Raw genomic sequence first — 19,429 nt, forward strand, 5'->3', positions numbered from 1 at the left:
GCTTATGCCCAAATAAATTTGTTAGTCTCTAAGGTGCCACAAGGACTCCTCGTTGTTTTTGCATGTTATCTAAAGGTACTAACAAAATATTTAACTTTTATTACAGATAGAAAGATTCCAAAGAGTGCAAGATCAAAACAGACAACTAACCAGCTACAGAAACTCACTCGCTCTTTCTACTCAGAAGCTGCTCTCAGGACAACTCTAATGAATTGTCCAGGGCAGAGATCAGAAGCAGTTATCAATTTTCACCTTTGCTGGGGCCCACACTTTTTAAACCAATAGGAACACCCTAATTTACATGGTCTGCAGCTTTGCCCAGCTTCATACATGGTGAAATCATTCACTCTCTAGGTACTGGACTAAACTATAGTTCCAGTTCTGAAACCAGATATCTGCATGTATGTTTTTCCTATTTGTAGAAATTAAGGCCCTGATTCAGCAAAACACTTAAGCATGTACTTAAGACCCATTCATTTTAATGGCACTTAGGCAAACAGATTAGAGGCCACCACTCAGCAGAGCACTTAAGCACATCTCTATTGAGCAAATCACATGCTTATCTCTTCTCATTTACACACGCATAACACAGTGCTTTTACTCTTGATTTACGCTGGTGTCAATGAAATCAAGAATGAGGCTCTGTAAATGTAGGCAATACTGGAGGGCCTCTCCAATCCTTTACTAAAAATCTGCTAGGTATGTTTAGTATTATAAATAATTATTTTTCTGCTAACCCTGGAACTCATGTAAAAATGAGTTATTTAAAATATTTCTTTCAGTACAACATGTAGAAACATATATTGCTCTCCATGACCATTTACAAGTCTCATTTACACCAATGGGAGATTCCACCTTGGCACAAGAACAGGGCATCTATGTATCTCATCTGTTTCCTGGAATAATTTCATCATAGATAATGGGAGGAGGGAGGGATTGCGGATCCTCAGCTGGTGCAAACTATCAGCTAGCAATCTTTTCCTAGAAGTATTCTCCTTTTGTGCATTATTGTTACAGGAGCACATCTGTAAGTAATTACCCCCATTATGGAAGCGTCAGTTGCAGTTCTCCGGCTTAGGTTAAACTGAGTTTTGCCTTTAAGCAGGGAATCACCTGCTTTGTTATATATGAAGAATACCATGTATCCTCACCAAACTTACGCTCACTCCTTGAATGAAGAAGGAATTTTCTGGGAATTTACAAGTAAATGGTTAATACTGTCTGTTAATATCCAAATGACTTGCATTTGAAGAGTCTCTTCAGACCTGTATGCAGTTTAAAGAATTCTATCTAAGCTCAGTCTCAAAATCCTAGAGCATCCTGAGCAATTACAATTTTCTGGAGTGATAGCAATTTCCAAAATTATGGTATCGTTCCCCCTATATACTGGATATTTAAAGAATTTTTCCATGCAGAAGTCCTGCCACATTGAAGAGCTCTTTCCACAAAGCTTCATTCTGCACTCCTTTTTGTGTATCTCTCTCATCAGTGTTTGGATTTAACCACCAGAATTAGACAGGGACAAATTTAAATTGGTCTGACCCCCCCCTCCCTCCTCCATTAGGAGAGATAGCAGGGCTCTTTCTTGAACTACCACAGCTCAGCATTTGCCTAATTCCAGCATCATTTCTTATACTTTCTCTCTTGCTTGCTCTGCTATTTTTCTTAATCTTATTCTGTCATTTTTTCCCCTTCACAATTTGCATCACTTTCATTTCCTCTCCTTGTCCCTCTATTTCCTTCTGAATCCTGTATCTGGCCTTTAAATCTCTCTCTTCCTTTTTCTTTCTTCCATTTTTCTTTTCTCTTCAAAGTTTCCTCTTTGATGCAGACCTTCCTGTTCCCCCACCCCCACCTCCCCATCAGCATGTAAAAAGAGAAACCCCAGCAAATTTCCTCCATGCACAGACCGAGTCGTTCTTTAAACAGACCAGTTTTTATTGCAACTAGAATGTGCTCCCACTGACTGATACTACAACTTGAGTCAACTCAAGCCATAAAAAGTAGCTTATATGTTTTACCAGGCCACTGGTTTTCACTGTTTATTCTCAATAGATGTGAGCCTATAGGCTCTTTGGCTTTCTGTAAAATATCAGAGAAATCAAATCTGAGTGCCTTTCCCTTATTTCAACAGGACACGGAGGGGAGGGGGAAGGGAGAAAAGGGCATCTGCATGGAGATCATTGCAGGATCAGGACCTAAGATATGCCTTGAGGGATACGTCTCTAGCATGGTGATTTTCAGAAAGGAAGGCACCTCTATCATGTGCTTTAAGTACATCCGCTGGCCAAACTGTCTTTTAAACTGGAGAAAATATAGTATAGGCACACAACATTTTGGAGACGGGACTGGTGTGTGTGTGTGTACGCGCACACACAGTGCCTTGCTCAACTGGGCTGTGATCCGTGATGAGATCCCCCAGGCACGACTGCACTACAAATAATTAATAATAATTATTAATCCTCATAATAAATGCAGCATTTTATTAAGGAAGAGAGTTTGCTCCATGCACCTTAAAATAATTAAATCATGTTTATACTTTTAAAAACTACCATTTGATTTTCTGTTTCAGTTTAATTTGCATGTTACAAATGCCAGTTGATTAGCAGCAGAGACAACAAATGCCCACCTAATTGTGTATTTCAGCTGCAGGATACATTCAAACAACAGCTCTGCAAGTTATTATCTGAAATCACCTACAAAAAGCAAACAGATTCCTACCACCAGCAGGGAGATGGGGGTGGGGTGAGGGAAGGTGTAGGGCCGACTCCAGGCACCAGCAAAACAAGCAGGTGCCTGGGGCGGCACATGTCTAGGGGCGGCATTCTGGCGCCGGCCATCAAAGGTGCCGACTCTGGGGCATGGTGAAAAAGTGCCCCCGCCGCCCCAGCTCGCCTCCACTCCGCCTCCACCTGCTCCCCTGAGTGCGCTGCCGTCGCTTCGCTTCTCCCCCTCCCTCCCACCCAGGCTTGCTGCGCACGCAACAGCTGTTTCGCGCAGCAAGGCTGGGAGGGAGGAGAAGCCGAGCAGTGGGCGCTCGGGGGAGCCGGCGGTGGTGGAGCGGAGGTGAGCTGGATCTGGGAGCGGTTTCTCTACCCCCCCGTTTCTTCCTGCGCCCCCCACCCTAGCTCACCTCCGCTCCGCCTGCTCCCCTGAACGCACCACCGCTCCACTTCTCCGCCCTCCCTCACCTGAGAGGGAGGGGGGAGAAGCAGAGCAGCGGCGCACCTGGGGGAGCAGGTGGAGCGGAGGTGAGCTAGGGCAGGAGGTCACAGGGGGCCCGCATGAAGCAATGCGGGGGGGAATGCTGCATGCTCGGGGGAGGAGGCAGGGCTGTGGATTTGGGGAAGGGGTTCAGAAGGAGTGGAGTTGGGGCGGGGCAGGGTGGCCAACATTTTTTTTGCTTGGGGCGGCAAAAATCCTAGAGCCAGCCCTGGGAAGGTGGATTTGTTTGGTTGCCCTCACCCCACCCAGACAGAATCCTACCACCAGCAGGGAGATGGAGGCGGGGAGGGGGGAAGAGGGTGGATTTGTTGGGTTCTCCTCATCCCACCCTGTGACACATCTTTTAGGAATAAACTGATTCAGATGGAGAACATAGTCTGATTGGCAATGGAGTCAGCGTACCAACGTGTAACAAAGATTAATGTAAGTCAGTTTGATGCTGTCAATTCACATTTTTTAAAGAGCTGTGATGGGAGCTAAGGTATAAAGCCACTTGCTGTTCACTCACCCAAAAAACACAAATAGAAACTCTTGCAACATCCAGCAAAGCCATTCCTATATGGCTGCTCTTATCCGTGGGGACAGAGTAGCAAAGGTATTTGCTTCTGAATATTTTACTGAAGAGATGAGATCTCACCCATACCTCCTGCAAAGTCCATGGCATGCATGCTCTAGGAGTTTTCTAATGAGACAATGTGGCTCAGTGAGTAGAACACCAGATTCTGGGATACATGAATATGGTTAAAAAGGCTTGGGCTCATTCCCAAATCAGGGACTGCATTGCTGAATGGGCTATTTTATAAGTGGCAACTTCTCCTTTGATAGGAGGGATATTAAACCACTCTTCTACACATCTCAGGCTGCTTTCCAGGAGGAAGTTAATGAGCTGATGGTATATTTCCATAGAGAGTCATGGTTACGTGTAAAATCCATGCGTTCCTCCCCTGAGAGGCTTAGTTGACGTGATTTTAACATCCAGGAGAATTGTGCTGAGTTCTGTTGTTGTGTACACCCACAAAATCAGTAAAACCTAAACCCAAAGCTAACAAGCTTAGGTGAGCTTTGTCATTTTAGCTATTACACAAAAGGAACTCACCTGAACCTCAGAGATTCCCACATCCTCAACAAACTCTAGTTTTCCCTTTTTGCTGCTGCTGGGCGGTGGTAGGGTGTGTGCAAGAAAGAAATATCCTGCAACTCTTTTCCCACCCAGTAAAGTCTCCTGGAACTTTAGGAGACATATAGGTGGGTTGTCCATCTCATGCAAGGCTGGTGAGATAAGTCCTTTCCTCCCACCCTAAATCCCTGCCATCACCTGGAGAAGATGGGCTCCCTGGCACTTTTCTGTAGCAAAGCACAGCTGGCAAATGCTCTTAGGGTTCAGCTGCTTTCACTGATAGATTTTTACATCATTCTAGGGCTGACACCCCATAATATGCCATGCACACTCTCGGGGTATAGCTAGCAGGATGATGGCTAGAGATGGGCTGGTAATGTGTCTGTAGAGGCAAAACACTTGCTCCTCAATGGTTCTGAAGAGTATTTAAGAGTGTAAAGAATCATTCTTTCATTGTTCACATAATTGGTGCTTTACACTCATATGAAAATCCCTTTTAAAAATTCATCAGAGATTACTGAAGTATCATCCATTTGCCATTAATGGTGCAGCTCAATGGGAAAAAAATACTGGTTTATGTCCTGAAGCATGAGAGTTTATAGTCCTCCAAAACTCTTGTTTATGTTTAAATAGTTACTAGTATAACTCTGGATATTCTTGTGATGTGTATACACATCTAATCCCTCTTTGAATCCTCTAACTCAGAATGGCAGCTTTTTATACCCACTTTGCACTGGTGTGAAGGACTACCCAGGGTGCAGGGAAAAGGTGAATTGGGCACACTGGGGGCTGAAACTGAATATGAGCTAGCAGGTCTAGATAAAATGAGAACACCTCCTCCTCCTTGAAACTCTGCCCCAAACCTAAGAAAACTCTGTAGTTTAAAAGAGTTTGACTGCCTTTTATTTTTCTATTATTTTTGGAAGGCCCTACACCAGGGAGGGCAAACTTTTTAGCCTGAGGACCGCATCAGGTTTCTGAAATTGTATGGAGGGCCGGTTAGGGGAGGCTGTGCCTCCCCAAACAGCCAGGCATGGCCCGGCTGCCGCCCCCATCTGACCCCCCCTGCTTCTCATCCCCTGACAGCCCCCCCGGACTCCTGACCCCTCCAACCCCCCCTGTCTCCTGACTGCCCCCGGAAACTCCATCCCTGACTGCCCCCTGCTGCCCCATTCAACCCCTCCTCTCATTCCTGACTGCTCCCTGGGACCCCTGCCCCATCCAACCACCCCTTCTCCCTGTCCCCTGACTGCCCCCGGAACCCCTGCCCCTGACTTCTCTCCGCCACCCCATCCAACACCCCCTCCTTCCTAACTGCCCCCTGGAGACCCTGCCCCATTCAACCCCCCTGTTGCCTGCCCTCTGACCGCCCCAACCCCTATCCACACCCCCGCCCCCTGACCACCCCCCAAACTCCCCTGCCCTCTATCCAACCCCCCCCACCCCCCGCTCCCTGCCCCCTTACTGCACTGCCTGGAGCACTGGTGACGCTACAGCCACGCTGCCGAGAATACCAGGACAGACCATGGCTCTGCAGCTGCGCTGCCCCAGGAGCTCGCAGCCCCGTCGCCCAGAGCATTGCGCCGGCGGCACAGTGAGCTGAGGCTGCAGGGGAGGGGGCCGGGGGCTAGCCTCCTGGGCCAGGAGCCCAGGGGCCGAGTAGGAGGGTCCCGCGGGCCACCACCTCTGCCCTACACTTATGAGTTCTAAGTGAGGTCATACATGTGCTGAGGCCTGGATTCTCCTTGCCCTCTCTCTATCTTGTGTACTCTCACAGCTGTGCCAAGTGAGTGTCAAATGCTACTATTTGAGCACAGGTGCACACGATTAACCAAGGTGCAAGATGTCAGAGGTCCAGGTTCTGTGGGACTGGGAGAAATGCTGCCAGCTCCACAAGAAGCAGAAAGCACTGGATATCTTAGCAGAAAGCCTGTTCTCACAAGTATTCCTCTGCCCAGTTTGGTCGATCTAAATAGTTTAGGTACATGTGTTAAAAATCCAAAGTTTTGATCAATTGTTCAAACTGAATCCAAACCCTGAACTCTTTAAACACATAACTTAAGAGGATCCATTGCAACATATTAAAATCCTCAGGCTGCTATGCAGGTGCTAAAATTATTAGTAGCTTCCAGGGTGTATTTCTAGTGTATACTCTGCCTCCTCTACTCTGCCATTCGTGCCACAGGGATTAAGCATATCAAATATGCAGTGCAAACAGAGCCACCAAGCCCAGCCTCCTCCTGAATGTGTCTCTCCCATTTTGCAGCCGTTATTGCGCAGTTGCAGGATAGAAGCATTAGTGCATCACACAGAAGTTTCTAATCCAGGGGTTGTGCTATATGCCAAAGAAAGGACCGAGACAATTGAAGCTGGTGAAATTCATTCACTTCCTCTCAGATTCATTTAAATTGCTTCTGCATAATCCCCTCTCACTGATAGTGCTGACTGCTGAGGATCTCAGCTTCTCTGTGTTTCTGATTCTCTCATCTTCCATGCTGCTACGTCCTTACTAAAGCTGCCACTCTCTCTTAATATACTGCTGTTATCCTATACGACTAAGCTCCACTATATAATATAATCCAGGGGGTGACAAAATTCAGAATAAAATTATTATATCCTCTTCTAAACCATTTTATATTAGGTTTTTTTTGGTAGGGGGAGGAATCCTTAATTTTGTAGAGGATGCCCCCTCCTCCCCAAATCCAGCACCTTAAATGAATCATTTCCCACAGTGAAATGAACAAAGCAACCACCCATAGTAAAATTATAGCCAACGCCTTCAGTTTTAATCAGCTAAATTCTGGCCAGCTGACTGATGGATCCACTCCAAAGAGGAGCAACATGACACAGTTTACAACCTTAAGGCTTATAGTAGTCCAGATGCTATCATCTTAACTGGAAAAAAATGTTGCCAACTGTCCCTGTTAGAAAATAGAAGGCTGCATTGTTATTATTTTTATGCTTGAAATTGCTTAGTGTTGGCTATCAGGCTTCTGCATACTTGTTCTTATCACAGTTTGATCAGCTGATCTTTAAGAAGGGTGAAAAAACCAATAGCTGGGTTTTTAGATACAACAGCTGGTCCCAGTTTATAGAATGGGAGCGCCGTGCCTCTCTAGTTTTCCCACTAAAAGGGGGGATAGAGACCTTTTCAAATATTTAAGTTCACCCTCAGAAACAGACTGAGTTCCAGCCTGTGTGTCAGTAAAATAATCAACACACAGGATCAGATTGATCACAAAATAATTCTCACCCTGAGCCAAGACAGGAAGGATGGGCTCCTGGTTAAGGTACTTGCCCAGCCATCAGGAGAGCTGACTTCAATTTCCAGCTCTACGAGGGCTTTCTTGCTGACCTCTCTCTTTCTCCATTTTAGGTAGTTCTGTGCCTTCCCTTGTCCCACCACCTTCCAATACCACCGTATTGGAGTGCCTCCCAATCTTTAATGCATTTATTTTCACACCATTATGAGATGCTATTATCCTCATTTTACAGATGGGAAACTGTAGTCGCACAAAGTGACTATGTGATTTGTCTAACATCATTTAAGAAGTTTGTGGCAAGGCAGGGAATTAAACCCTTGAGTCCCAGGCCACTGAATTATCAATCCTTTCCTAGGCAAGTCACTTAATCACACTATGCCTCCATTCCTCATCTATAAAATATAAAACTTCCTTTCTCACACCCTTGTTTGTCTGGTCTGTAAAGACTGAAAGCTCTTAGATTGTAGACTGTCTCTTTCTAGGTGTCTGTACAGTGCCTAGCAGTAGGGAGCCCTGATCTTGGTTGTGGGGAGATCACACTCACTAGTGTAAAATGCATAGTAAATAATAATTCTGGCTGCCTGTATATGGGTGAAAAGGCTACAAAAAACCTTATTTGTGCCCTTCATCCAGGTGCCAAGCACAGTTTTGTTCCTTGTGCAGAAGCAACTCCTAGAAGAGTACGGAAAAGACAAAACTTTGGCCCTGCCTTCTCCCCTTTGCACCAACTAGCTGCAGAGAGAGTCTGCAACTTAGGCTATGTCTTCACTACAGGGGGGGGGTCGATTTAAGATACGCAAATTCAGCTACGGGAATAGCGTAGCTGAATTCGACGTATCGCAGCCAACTTACCCCGCTGTGAGGACGGCGGCAAAATCGACCTCCGCGGCTTCCCGTCGGCGGCTCTTACTCCCACCTTCGCTGGTGGAGTAAGAGCGTCGATTCGGGGATCGATTGTCGTGTCCTGACGGGACGCGATAAATCGATCCCCGAGAGGTCGATTTCTACCCGCCGATTCAGGCGGGTAGTGTAGACCTAGCCTAAGTGAAGGTCTACTCTGAAAGGTGAGTACGTAATAATGGCACCTTCCTACTCCCTGAGTGTATTCAGAGTCTTGTCTAATGATGCTACTAGCTAAAAGACGCTTTTAGGGTGGAATCTTCAGAAGCACCCAAGGGAGTTAAGGGGCACTAGCCCCTTTGACTTTCCATGGGATTTGTGCTCCTAACTCCCTTGGGTGCTTTGAAAATCCCCTCCTTAATGCTATTTACTCCGGTTAGTCCTGCAGAACCAACACAGTGAAGCAGGGGTGAGCAGGATTCTATTCCAGATTCCATGTCACCAACAGAATTATCTACCAATGTTCCCATCAAAGTGTCGATCAATTGAGACTATGCAATGCCATTGAAGGTCATGGAGGTGCACAGGTGAAGACAATGGGATGACCCAGGTGTAAATGAGTGCATTGTTGGGTATATGGAACCTGGTAATGATAGAATGAAAGGAAACAAGGCAACTCGGCTTGAAGAGCTTGGGATGAGGTTGTACAGCTGGGGACAGGGAATCATCTTTTTATCAGTAAGTTGAGAATATCTGATTTGGAATAATTGAGGAACAAGAGATGTGGAAACCCCAAAGGCATTTTGGGAATCTCTTTTAGATTAGAGTCTCATTTTACCAGGTGGCACAGCAGACATGCTGTCCTGCAATGCTGAGAAGCTCCGGAGGTATTATGGAGGTGTGCCTATAAGGCACAATTGAGGCTAAAACATATATAGGGTTGCTAATAAACAGTACAATAATAAGGGGTGCACAGTTGCTAAATAAAGAAGGAAATTAGGGGGAAAAGAGGCATAAAATAGCAAATTAGTGAATCAAATCCAATCATTCTGGCCTATGAGTAAGGCTACGATTATGTCACCGAGGTCACAGAATCCGTGACTTCCAGATACCTCCATGACATTTTCTGTCCCAGGGCTGGATCCGTCAGCAGGCAGCAACCCCGCAGATCTCAGCAGCTGCTGGGCAGCAGGGGGATCCCAGAGCCCCCAGCCACTGTGGGTGCTGGACTCTCCTTTCTCCCCATTTTGTCAGGGATATTTTTGGTAAAAATCACAGACTGGTCATGGGTTTCTGTGAATTTTTGTTTATTGCCCGTGACCTGTCCATGGGTTTTACTAAAAATATCCATGACAAAATCTGAGTCTTACCTATGTAACCCTTCTGCCAGGCCGAGTTGATAGCAGCAAGGGCCGGGTTCAGTACATAGGGGTCCCCTCCCAACAATGCAATGCAAAACCAGCTCAAGCCCCCACCCAGTGACCTGGGAAAATCTTACATGTAATCCTGGGCGCCTCAAAGAGGCAATACTTCCTTACTCTCACAGGCACAGAGTCTTGGTGTAGCAGACAATCTTTTATAACATGAGGTAAACGACATCAGCATTAAATTGGGAAAACACCACAACTAGGGTTCATAGACCAAACCATGAGCAAAGACCCACCCCAGCAAATTGGGCCGCGTCCTTTCCCTTGGGTTCTTGAGCCCAGCAACCCAAAAATCACCCAAAGTCCCAAAAGTCAACAACCCAAAAGTCTCTGTCCCTGGTCAGTGCAGCCCCAGAGTTCAAAAGTTTATCTGCAGAGTTTTACCTCCCAGCCTGGGTGGAAATGGGGGAGGGGGGGTGTTAAGGGGCACCTTACATGGTCTGAGGCCGACTGCATGGGGTTCTGCTGCAGCCTTCACTGCGAGCCACTCCGCTCCATCAGCCGTCCCATGAGCTGCTCCAGTCATCCCGCAAATTGCTCTGCCAGCCGCTCAGCAATAGAGCTTCAGTCCCCCCCCCTGCACTCAGTTTAGCTCTTTAGTGAGTTCAGCTTGTAGTAGGGGAGCCTCAATGCTAGTGCACCATTGGCCCAAAATAAATTCAGTTCAGTAGCCTGTAACTAGATTCCTAAGGGAATCAAAATTAGCTCTGATATTCCACAGTGAGGAGGAGGTTCAGTTGGTGTTGCACACCCTCAAAAGGGGCCCACTCTACCAAGTAGAAATACCTGTCCCTAGCCTCTCTCAATTCACTGGGTTTTGGAACCCATGTCCCTTGTCTAGCGAGTGCTACTTAGTTGATGGCGAGTCCCTCTGTCATAAAACCGTTCCACTGTCCTTGATTCACATAATCAGGGTAGCAACACTTTATTCTTCCTTCCCCAATAACAGAGAAACTGGGGATCCCACAGCAGTCAAAGTGACCATTTGGACTGCTGTGGGCTCATGCTAGGCAGGGTGGGTGTGCCTATGCAAACAAGATCAGCCCCTGAAGTTCTTTTGCACAACTCACCACAATTCACCACCAGATGTCAGGGTAGAGCTCATCCTGACTCTGCTTACACCTAGGAGTTTAGTCTAGGAATCACAACTCTGGGATACTGTTCTCAGTTCTAACTCTGACTCCATGTGTGACGTTTAGCAATGAATGGAGCAGCTGGTATTCTGGTGTAGGGTGATGGCTGTAGATGTCAAAAAGGTCACCCTCCATGTTGGAGGGTGGGGCTTTGGACTACAGGGCAGAACAGGTAGCTGCAGGCTCTGCGGTCAGCACCGGTAGAGTTTTATAAAATACAAATAAAAGAATGTAACGGGTGAGTACAAACTCTCCTAGCTTTCATGAAAACAACATCCCAAGCAAGTCTGCTAACCCCTCTCTGCCCCAGCCACCCCATGTGTAAAGTGGGGCTAGTACAATTTAGGGGTTTTACAGCCCTTTTATTTGAGATGTCTTTTTCTGCTTATGGTAAAGCTGCGTAGACCAGCATGCCTGGGTTGGGCCTTTTTTCACCTTTTTTACAAACTCATTGAAGGTATGTTTTAGAGTTTCTTTCCTAGCCCAAGGGAATTAGAAAGAAAGGTCATTGGAGCACATGGGCTGAGAGAAGGAATTGGGTGGAATGGGCAGGCTGGGCAAAGGGTGGGGATGCATCATGCTCTGTTGGAGAAAGATGAACTCTGTAATGGAGTTAGATTCAGTGCTACCATTTGGCTAGGAGGTACATTCACATCAACAGCCTGCTCTGGAGCCAACCAATTTCTCCTCTTGTGCTGCACTACGTTGCCAAGTAAATCATACTCCAGCATGTTGATTCTCTTCACAAGATGTCTGACATCTGTGGCTGCATCAGAGATGCCAACTTGGTTTTTCATGAGTCTGAAAAGCTGCAGGAAGTCCAACACTTCACTCTTTTCCTTGCTGAATGATGATGTCCTGAATAATTAGTGGGCTTTTTTCCTCCCTTCCTTTTAAAATCCAATCCAAACATGAAACAAACAAACAAACAAAAAAATTGAGCAGAAAAAATCCTACAGATTTAAAACACAACTCTAATTGCAGCACTTTGAATGAGCAAGCAATTATGAAGACAAGCACTAGGTCAGATACTGTTTCTGTTATTATCTGGAATGGGAAATATTATAATTAAAAAGCTTTCTAAAAGCCCTTCTGAAAGTTCTCCAAGTTCAGCAGACTTGGGAGCCTGTGACAAACTTAACCAACAAACAAGTCTATGGAGATTTTTTTAAGACAAGGAAAAAGAAACATGTTATTTTTAATGAGGTTGCACACAGCAACCTCCCCATTGGACAACCCCACCTCCCAAAGCACCTTAAGTAAAGCAGTCTGCATGTGGCATAGTCTGGATCAGCAGTAGATCACATCTACATAGCTATGTTGATTCGGCACTTGAAAACCAACCAGCTTCCAGAAAGAGTGAGGAGGAAGTCACCCACGGTTGTTGTACAGAGAAAGTGAACAATCTAGCACTACTGTTTTACTGCAAATACAGCAAATAACCTTTGATGTATCTGCTGTGATAGGCTTGGACTATTTCCTCCTATCAAGAGCTGAATATTTGAAGCTTTTTGCTATTAAATCTAACTTGAAGCTGGACAAACCTTTTAGTCCATGGGCTAAAATGTCTGACAGACAGGAACTGAGGGGCCATATCACCATCAATCACTTTTCCTAGTCAAGTGAAGGCCTCTGCTTTGTTCCTCCTCTCTCATTTCCTTGTATTCCTTCCCCATCTCTACTTTTCCTCCATTTCTCCTTTCTCTTGTTCCAGCTCTGTCTGTTCCTTCTCTCTTTTTCCTCTCTTCTGTTTCTAATCTTCACTGTTTCTTTCCCTCGTGTTTTCTACGTGGACAGAAAATTAATGTTGGAAATCCCATTTGCTGTGCTCTCCATTAAAATATCAATATTTGTCAATAGATACCACCCAGTTACCCACTTTATTTCCTGTTCTTAGGTAAATTCAGAAAATGCTTTATGGTAGCTGTTGGCAAATCCTGATCTGTTCAATGTAAACCACTGGAGTGTTACCCATACTCCCTTCCCTCTGTGCGTTGATTGTACCATTGCTGTTAACATTAAAGCACATGAGCCACTACTGTTCCTTCTATGGCTTTTAAAGCTACCACCACAGTGCAGCAAAAGCACATGGAGACGGCATGAAAGTATTAGAAAATTCTTCATAGTGCAAGCACTGGAAAAGTAGATTAATAGAATTTGAGGCAAGAAGGGACCAGTAGATCATCTAGTCTGAGCTCCTATAGAACACAAGCCATCAAACTTCATCCAGTTACTCCTGTATTGGGCCCAGTAACTTCAGCTCCATAGTAAGCAAGCCTACAAGTATACTAGTATTCCCCATAGATGTGAGCCATATTTAACCTTTGAACCGAATCTCTCAATCATTGGGTGTAAGTAGGCTTTCAGAGGTGCCACTGTGATGGCTGCTATCTTGGCTGACACACTGGGGATTGAACAGAGACCTCCAGACCTAAAAAGCATGAGCTGCTACAGCTCGCTAGGTGGGGCTGGATCAGGCACACAAGGGGACCTATAAACACATGCTTACCAGTGGGTTACACTATCAGCACACTGGCCTTCAGGAGGTATGGTTATGCTGAAAATAGCACCACTATGGATACCACTCTATCAATCTATTGACTTCTGACTTCTCAGAGATAAGTTGGGGAACAACCTTTGATTGCTGTGTTTGACCCTTGTGTTGCTGTTGATATCCTTGTGTGCCGTTAGGAAAAGCAGCAGTAACTTGCTGCCTTCTGCATCTGTGGTTAGGTGCACACAGTGTAAGAGCCAGTTTCAGGCACAAGGGCATGTTGTCAGCTCTTCAGTTCCAGCTGCTGCTGAGAAGTCAAATGGCAGAATTAAGGTGGTTGTTTATACCCTAAATGCAAATTTTCAGTCTTTTGTATGTTGTCTTTAAATAAACCCCCAAACTCTATGATGTTGTTTAATAGTTGGTTTTATCAAACCCTCCTCTTAAAGTTAACCAAGTTTGTCTGTGATTTTATTTGTGTGGTTCACTCCTATGTGGAGATATTGGGGTTAATCACCTACTCCTCCCAACCCCACTTGCTTTTCTCCTCTTGTTTCTGCTTATTACACATTCCCAACAGAACATGCAATTGGGCTTTGAAGGTGCATCCTCAAACTCATCGATGAAGTTTGCAATGTGGAGCACTGGAGGGAACGTGTTCTTTCCAGTGAAGTGTATTGCCAACAGATAACTCAAAAATAGATGATGATTGAAATCTGGCAAGAAAACAGCCATCCCAGTGGAGTAGTTGCACAACCATGTCTACAACGTAGATCATAATTGGAGCAGATTGAAAACTGTTCCCATTTTTCAGGGAACAAGTTTGCAAAAATGTTGTTCTATTTTCTCACTGGAATTTTGACATTTTCCACACATCCATATAGCTGGTCAAAAAAGGGTGACATTCTTCATGGAAGTTTTTAAACAAATCTTTTTAGTGCAAAAAATTTAAAAATGTGGACATAAGTAGCTCTATTAAAATCAATGGAGACACAAGAGTATACTACCAATGGGAGCAGAATAAGATTCATGAGCTTCTGATAAGTCACTTCTGGGAGAATTTGATTATTCTCATACTAAGAGTTTTACTGGAGCCTTCATAAAGCCTTGCCCACTTAGAGTAGCTTGATTAGAGCTGCAGTAAGTACTGGGGCTGCTGGTGGGACAGTGTTCATGGAGGACACCAACACAACACAGTCTTTCAAAGCATTCTTAATCCAGTCAAGGACAGGAGTAGAAAAAGCAATGAGCCTTGCAGTTTTTTTCTGCATTCTGCAAATTCTAAGTTAATCACAAAGGTCTGAACTTGCTTTGCCCCCATCTCATTCTCTTCAATGAAGGCTGAACTTCAAGGGCTAAGTGAGGCAGTCATCTGTTAAGTGCACATGCACACTATTGGCCATATGCAAATGAAAGACCCACAGGCGGGAGCTAAAAGAAGCATCTCTGCAAGTTTTTCTCCGTGAAGATTTCTTCCAAGTTGTCCCCTGGCCCCACAGAACAGGCCAGGGGCCAGCATACAGTCCCCACAGAATCCAAGGAAACAGCAGGAGACCTGTGCCAGTTCTGTGAGCCCTGGCAGGCAGGACGCTTAACTTGTGGCTGCCCCTCAATTGGCTCCCATAAAAGGGGAGCCCCACAATGAAGAGGGAAGTCTGCACAGCCTAAGGCTATTTTGGGCCAGATCCTCAGCTGGTCTAAGTCAGACTAGTTTCAATGGACCTACACTGTTCCAAGCTGATGTAAACCACTGCACAGAGGAAGCCATCAGTTGCACAAGAAGAAGCTTTATTGGTTCTACAGAACTCTACAACTGTGCTACATGTTCTTGAGTGCCATCTACTAGCACTGCAGATATTAACTATATATTATATATATACACACACACACACACACACACACACAGAGCACTCTTGTAAGCAGGGGCATCATTTGATGTAGGGCAAGGGGGGCAATTGACCCCCATCCCCAGACCTTGGTTTGCTTCCTCCCAGTATTTTCGTAGGTCCATATGGTCCACTTCTCCCAACCCTGCCCCAGTTTTGCAGGACATAATATTACCACATACAATGTTCTATATGCTGACACAACTATGCCCCCCCTCCCGTTTTTCTGAAATTACACCCCTGCTCATAACAATAGCCACCCAAGGAGCTGGACCTATATTCCTTAGCTACTTTCCTTAGCTCCATAGGCCTGGAAGTGGAGTAGTCTGAGTTCCCACAAAATCTGTTGACCCACCCAATTCTCATCTCCCCACCCACATGAATTCCCAAAGAGCCCTCTGGGAGATTAGATGGTTTCACATGGAAGGGGTGAGTTTGGTATGCGGAAGCTCCATTCCATCTCTGGATATAGGGGGTCCATAGTTTTTTGTATCCAATATGCAGAAGCTTTTATGCAGTGTGTGTGTGGGGAGGGGGGGATTTTCCATCAGAGAGTTACAGAAATCCCAACTGCAGCAAGCATTCCACCCTCCTTTAACTATAATTGCGCAGCAAAGTCTCTGACAAATTCAAAACTACATGGGAAAAAGCTAAATCTATTTGTATATGGAACAATAAGAAAGCTAATAATTATAATTAATTTGTTTGCATTCAGTGTCTCTGCTAGAAGGGTCTGATTGCTAGAAGCTGGGACTGGATGACAGGGGATGGATCACTCGATAAATTGCCCTGTTCTGTTCACTCCCTTCAAAGCATCTGGCACCAGCCACCGTCAGAAGACAGGATACTGGGCTAGATGGACCATCGGCCTGACCCAGTATTACCATTCTTATGTCTAGAACAGTGTCATTTGCTAGAACTTTTGCCTGCTCTTCCTTATGTCTGTATATACAATGCATAGAATGCTAGGGAGATTGGACAGGCTTACTTTGCAGAGAGCAGTTGGTTGTGACATTGCAAAGCAGAGACATATTTGAACAGGACCAGTGGCTGAAAAATACAGAAGACTTGTAAGAAGCTTAATGTGCAGTATAGTAGGGGTGAAAGGGAGGGCACTGAGACAACCAATTTCTCTGGTCTCTGTATAGTCTCCCTTTTATATAAAGATAGATGATCCCAAAGAAAGCCACATTATGGGCTGATTATATTTAAATTATTTTGAAAGCTTAATTTATATTCTAACAACACTTTCTAGTGATTTCTAGAAATCTCTCCCACAATGTCAGACTCTAATGAGACATTTGCAGCATCCAGGGCTACTCTTGTCTGGTCCATATTCTGTAGGGAATTTATTATGCAGCAAAAGATTGTTTTAATCCCTCCTCAACATGAGAGAGGCAGCAAGGAGTTTACTTAATATTTTTGGTGTCTATTGCACTGAGTCTTGTGAGTATTATATTTAAATCTGGCACAGATATGAGAAAATTCTTCTTTTTCAAAGTAATCCAGATATGTATCCATGCAAATTAGTAACATGTTAAATATTCTGACATTTTATTTAAATGTCTCCTACACCACAGATCAAATTCAGTTACCCCAGAGTAAATCTAGAGTAACTCTGTTGAAGCCAGGGGAGTTACTCCAAGTTTACATTTGATTTACCTGAGAGCAAAATTTGGCCCCACGTGGTAGAGAACACAACTGAACTGAAATTGATTATACAGAGTGAGAGGATTGGAGAACTTTACGACACCAATGGAAATGGCATACAAAGTGGATGTAAAGTATACCAGATCAGAGCAGTAGATTTTACACCCACTTTGCCTAGGTGGAAGTGACTATGCAAGGAGCAGGACAACAGAGAATCAGGCCCATAGCATGCACTTCAGTGTTGTTAAAGGCATACAGCACTCTGCCTTATCAACAGTGGTGTTTCTTAACCATAATGGTGTATTAACGGCTGTTTGTATTGTTAATCAGTTAGGCCCCACTCCTGCAAAGACATCCTTAATTATGTGCATGTGAATTGTTCTCTGACTCCAAAGTTAAGCAAGTGCATACATCTTTGCAGGATTACATCCAAAATAAGGAACAACAATATCTCCTCTTTAGATTGCAAGTGGTTGATGGTCATTAAGGGCCCAAGGTGAAGCTGAAGGTAATTATAATCACATCCTTAGCTAGCAGATGCACTAAAAGGCTAGTCCGTATTAGTATTCATAAGCCTAACTCTTGACAATTAAAAAAGGAAATGCTTTCTTTTCTTAAAGCATGAGGTACATTTCCTTTGCACTCTCCAATGTTTGGCCACTGGCATCACAGAAGTTTAGTGCTGAATTTCAGAAGTATAATTACAGGAAAGAGCAATGATAAGTGTAGTTGTTGATTGGAAGTGGCTAGGAGCCAATAGGAATGACACACACCTCCACAGTCTTGTCTCTAGAGGACAAAGAGTCATCAAGCTTTTGTCTGTTGTCTTCAACACAGCCCTGCTGATTTGCACCAGCTAAGGATTGGCCCACAGTGTGACTCTTCATCTGTGAGATAATTAAAGAGTATTAACGCACCAGTGAGGATGTGGCATTCCAGCAAGTTCATAATTAAAACTCTCCAAGTTTTAGCAGTTGTAAATTCAATCCACGTCCGGCGACCTTTAATTTAAATCATACTGCAATTAATTGTTTTCAGGGACAAGGCTTTCCATCGGGAGGAGGAAAGGATGCATCCTGACCCAGAGACAGTCACAGAAAAAAAGATTCAGAGCTGCAAGTTGGGCTGCCTAGGCTACCAGCAAAGCCAGCTAGTAAGAGCACCAGATGTAGCCACTGGTAGAATGTATTGTACAATTTGGCACAGAGCTTTTAGTTTTGGCAGCACTTTATATTGCTCAGTCCAACTCTACCCCTTCTGACTGCAAGTCAGCTCTTTTATCTCTTATTGGAAACCGAGTAGATAGAACAAGGGAGAGAGGGAGGCAGCATAGTCTGGCACCCCCACTGATAAAATGTAGATAAAGCAATCTGCACTACACACATACTGGGCCATATCCAGCCTTAGTGAAAGTCTCCATGGAATTCAGTTAATTTACTTCAGGGCTGAATTTGGTCCACAGTGGAAAACATTGCTAACTGGCTCAGTATTTAGGACACCAAACCATTATTATAATAAAAGGAAGGACCAGGTCCTCAGTGGACTTGATGAAATGACCTGGATTTACTCCAGCTAAGGAGCTGGCTTATCATCTTGATCAGGAGATGGTTGAATTTCTTTTGCCTAATTTTTCACTCGTTTGGGGGTTCAGATGTCGGACTCCAAACTGAGCATCACTGAGCTTGCGACCCTCTTGGGAAACTAAATATTTCAGTCAAACTTGGGAAAAAAATTACAGGGGAAACTAAATATTTATAAACTTCAACAACTTCCACTCTGTGAGCCTCAAAAAGGTTTGAATTGTTCACAAACAACATGAGGTTCGCAGGTCCCTAGTTTTAAAGTAAAGGTGGATATGTATAGTCAACACAATAAGATATTTTAAAAACGTTCTTTTGTTTTACAGGACAAAAGAGAACTATGAAATCATACACCATTGTGAAACAACTGGCTCTTTCCATTCTCAAGAGTTTGTAAGGAATTGCATTCAAAGACTAAGATAAGATGCTTTCACCTTTATAAAAACTCCAGTATTATGGCATGCTGAGAATTCCTTGGATTAAATGTTAAACTGCCTAGGAATATTATGCCCAGAGGAAATATGCAGGTACGGGATAGTAATGGGGTGCACGGTGGAGACTAACCACTAGACAACGCTAACAGGAAAATTCATAGGCCAACGTTATCAGAAGTGGCCACTGAAGCTGAGCACTTAGTTAACCTGGGGCACATTGGATAAAACCCTGGCCCCATGGAAGTCAATGGAAAAACTTCCACTGACTTCAATGGGGCCAGGATTTCACCACTTCCATAAATGCTGAGCATCCCCAACTTCAAATGAAACCAGTGAGAGCAATGGATACTCAAGTCTGAAAGTCAGGTATTATGGGTGTG

This window comes from Terrapene carolina, unplaced genomic scaffold (genome assembly GCF_002925995.2).
Source record: "Terrapene carolina triunguis isolate 2854851 unplaced genomic scaffold, T_m_triunguis-2.0 Scaffold147, whole genome shotgun sequence".
NCBI lineage: Eukaryota > Metazoa > Chordata > Testudines > Emydidae > Terrapene > Terrapene triunguis.